This window comes from Pimephales promelas, chromosome 16, assembly GCF_988280905.1.
Source record: "Pimephales promelas chromosome 16, fPimPro1.hap1.1, whole genome shotgun sequence".
Taxonomy (NCBI): domain Eukaryota; kingdom Metazoa; phylum Chordata; class Actinopteri; order Cypriniformes; family Leuciscidae; genus Pimephales; species Pimephales promelas.
The window spans coordinates 30,549,688-30,553,691 of NC_142784.1; the positions used below are offsets into that span (position 1 = coordinate 30,549,688).

A 4,004-nucleotide genomic window follows, 5' to 3' on the forward strand; every position below is an offset into this window, starting at 1 on the left:
AGTAAAAACTTAATCTACCTCAGACACTACCAGAACCTATATGAGCTGCATTTTATAATTATTAATTAAATGTTTGAGAACTTGTTCATTATACTTGATGATGACATCAGGCTCATTCCCGGATAATTCACTGGTGTTCACATTGCTTTGTTATAGCCTAATAACAGATTCATTCACAAAGCAATAGAGGGGAACATAGTTTACAATCTTTTAATAGGTTTAACCAGCTCATGCCCTTGTCCCCCCAACCGTCACCCCCACCACAGCAATGTCTCCTTCCCCCCACACACTTCCCCCCTGACACCACCATACCCCAGTCTACACACCTCCCCCCGACTTCGCAATACCTCCCTCCTTTACACATTTTTCTACCAACACCACATCACCCCCATCCTTCTCAATACAATCCCCGCCCCGCATCACCACAGACCAGGTCAGAGAACAGCTGAGGAGGCTCCGGCCCAGGAAGGCAGCGGGCCCGGATAAAGTGTGTCTGAGACTGCTGAAGACCTGTGCTGCTGAGCTGGGGGAGCCGCTCCAGCGGATCTTCGACCTTAGCCTGCAGCTAGGGAGAGTGCCTACCCTCTGGAAGACATCCTGCATCGTTCCAGTTCCCAAGAAGAACAGGCCTAGCGAGCTGAATGACTTTCGACCGGTGGCACTCACTTCACACCTGATGAAGACGTTGGAGCGGCTCCTCCTCAGCCTCCTCAGACCCCAGGTACAGCACGCCAAGGATCGCCTGCAGTTTGCGTACCAGCCAAAGGTTGGTGTGGAGGATGCCATCCTCTACATGCTACATCAGATCCACTCCCATCTGGGTAAGGGGAACGGCACAGTGAGGATACTTTTTTTGGAGTAAAAATCATTGCCTTCTCCAGTGCCTTCAATACCATCCGGCCCCCCATACTTCAGGACAAACTGATCAGGATGGGAGTCGACCACTTTCTGGTAGACTGGATCAGAGATTACCTCACGGACAGGCCACAGTATGTCAGGCTGAAGGACATCATGTGAAGGACATCACCCCTCTTCTCTTCACCCTGTACACCTCGGACTTTTGTTACAACTCGGAGCTGTGTCATATACAGAGGTATGCAGATGACACAGCCATCGTTGGGTGTATTAAGGGTGATAGGGAGGAGGAGTATCGGAGTCTGGTGGGGGACTTTGCTCTCTGGTGTCGCACTAACTGCCTACAGCTCAACACCACTAAGACAAAGGAGCTGGTCGTTGACTTTGGGAGGTCCAGATCAAGTCCGCGACCGGTCCTGCTGGAGGGAATTGAGGTGGAGGCAGTCAAATCATACAAATACCTCGGACTGTGGCTGGATAACAAACTGGACTGGACAACACACACAAGCCATCTGTACAGGAAGACACAGAGCAGGCTGTACCTTCTGAGGAGACTGCGCTCCTTTAACATCTGCAGCAAATTGCTGTGCATGTTTTACCACTCTGTGGTTACCAGTGTCCTCTTCTACACTGTGGCCGCATATCCAAGAAGGACACCAATAGGCTGGATAAACTGATCAGGCGGGCCGGCTCTGTGATCGGCATGAAGCTGGATTCACTGGTGATGGTGGCAGAGAGGAGAACAATGGACAAACTGCTGGACATTATTGATAATGCCAGCCACCCCCTGCACACCATCATCAGCACCCAGAGGAGCCGGTTCAGTGGAAGGTTGCTTCTTCCCAAGTGCCGGACTAACAGACTGAAGGACTCTTTTGTCCCTCATGCCATCAGACTCTACAACTCCTCACTAGGGGGGAGGAGGAAATAGGGTAGAGAGGACAATAGGACAAAATACTGTATACAAATACACATGGACTTGCATTAATGCCTGGTCACTTTATCACTCTAGCACTTTAATACTGGACTCAACACTGACACTTTTTTTATGGTCTTTTTTCTTTTGGTGATATTTTGACTATTAAACTGTAAACTTTGACTATTATTATTAGTATTATTTTTATTATTATTATAATTATTACAGTTTTTGCCCATTGCTTGAACACTATAGACACATGCTTAAACCAAAGTAACATAACCTGAAGTTGTTCTTACTATACCTTAAACAAAGTGTATCCATACCTTAAACAAATGCGCTGCTTTGCACTTTAGTTGCAATTCTGTAACACACTTGCTCCTTTCTGCAACACACTTGCTCCTAGACACTACACACTATTTCATACATAAGACACTTAGTTCAAAAATAAAATCTCAGGGTACCATTGGGAAAACACATCTATTTAAAATACAACACACATTGGTTAATTGAAAAGACATAGACACACACCTGAAAACACTTACTTACAAAAATGAACACCAATCAGCCAGCTACAAAAATGCCTCAGTTAAGCCGTTTTGAGAACTTTGCAAGCATGGAGGCAGGGAGAGCTAGAGGCAGAGGAAGAGGAACAGGAGGACAGAGAGAGAGAGGACGAGGACGTGGTCAAAGAGGCCACACAAGGACCATTATGTCGGATGACATAAGAGCAACTTTGGTGGACCATGTTATAAACCATGGCCTGACTATGAGGGAAGCTGGGCAGAGAGTCCATCCTAATCTAAGCCGCTTCACAGTTTCATCCATAATAAGGACATTCCGACTGGAAAACAGGTATGTCTTCAACTCTCTACTCTACTCAGACTGTATCTAGAGTATTTACAGTACTGTACCATATCACGTTACTGTATCACATGTATTGTATTCCAGAGTGCTAAAGCTCCTTTTTTTTCAACAAAAGTGGTAGTTTTGTGAAACATACCATGATACTGTAACGTGTTGAGATGTTTCAGTGCTGTATATGGTAAATACAGTAAAGTTCAGTATACACAGTACTGTAAAAAAGAAGAAAACGAGAACAATTTGTGGTTGCATTTTTCTGCAGAATGACTAGAAGACCTGCTGGGGGTGGACGCCAACGCCTGTTCACGCAACGCCAACGCCTGTTCAACAAACAATGCAATCCGTCTCCACCAGCTACAGCAACAAATACTTGCAGATAGGCAAGTATTCAACAACATAAATCGAGTAAGCATTACAACTATCAGACAAATCTTGGTAAAGCACCACATGACCATGAAGCAACTGTACAGGGTCCCATTTGAGAGGAACAGTGTCAGGGTCAAAGAACTTCGACATGAATATGTGCAGGTGTTTCAGTCCTTTACATTTACAATAAAGAATGGGTGCACAGTAACAGATGAATACCACTGGATTAGTACCACATAGATTCATTCAGAAAGCTACACCGGTATCTTTGTGGTGGGATGGGTCGGTTCGGTTCTGTATAGTAGTGTAAGTGTGTGCTTTGAGTAAAGCCATCCACAACATGTATTTTTTGTTACAGAGAATCTTGGACATGGATGGGGCTGCCCAGCCGCATGAATGTATTTACATTGACGAGGCTGGATTCAACCTTAGCAAAAACAGACAACGGGGACGTAATATCATTGGCCAAAGGGCAATTTTGCACGTCCCAGGGCAGCGTGGGGGAAATATCACTTTTTGTGCTGCCATAAGTCTTCAAGGGCTACTGCACCATTATGCCAAACTGGGTCCCTATAATGCACAACACATAATAACATTTCTAGATGCACTTCATGATGCAGTTGTACAGGATGGACCAGAGCAGCCCAGGTTTGTTATTGTCTGGGATAATGTCAGTTTCCATCGGGCTGCTCTGGTCCAGGACTGGTTCACAAACCATGATCAATTTGAAATTCTGTACTTGCCCTCTTACTCGCCATTTTTAAATCCTATAGAGGAATTTTTTTCCGCTTGGAGATGGCGTGTATATGACCGCCAACCACATGCCCGTATGCCTCTTCTGCAGGCAATGGAACAGGCCTGCGGAGACATTGAGGTGAGGTCAATCCAGGGATGGATTCGGCACACAAGGGGATATTTTCCCCGATGCTTAGCAAGAGAAGACATTGCTTGTGATGTTGATGAGATCCTGTGGCCAGACCCCAACAGACGACAGGATCCATAA

The 4,004-nt window shown here is 45.7% G+C and overlaps 1 pseudogene; it reads left to right on the forward strand.

Moving 5' to 3' along the window:
- The first annotated feature begins 2,474 nt into the window (after positions 1-2,474).
- Positions 2,475-4,004, forward strand: LOC148973377 (uncharacterized; annotated as a pseudogene).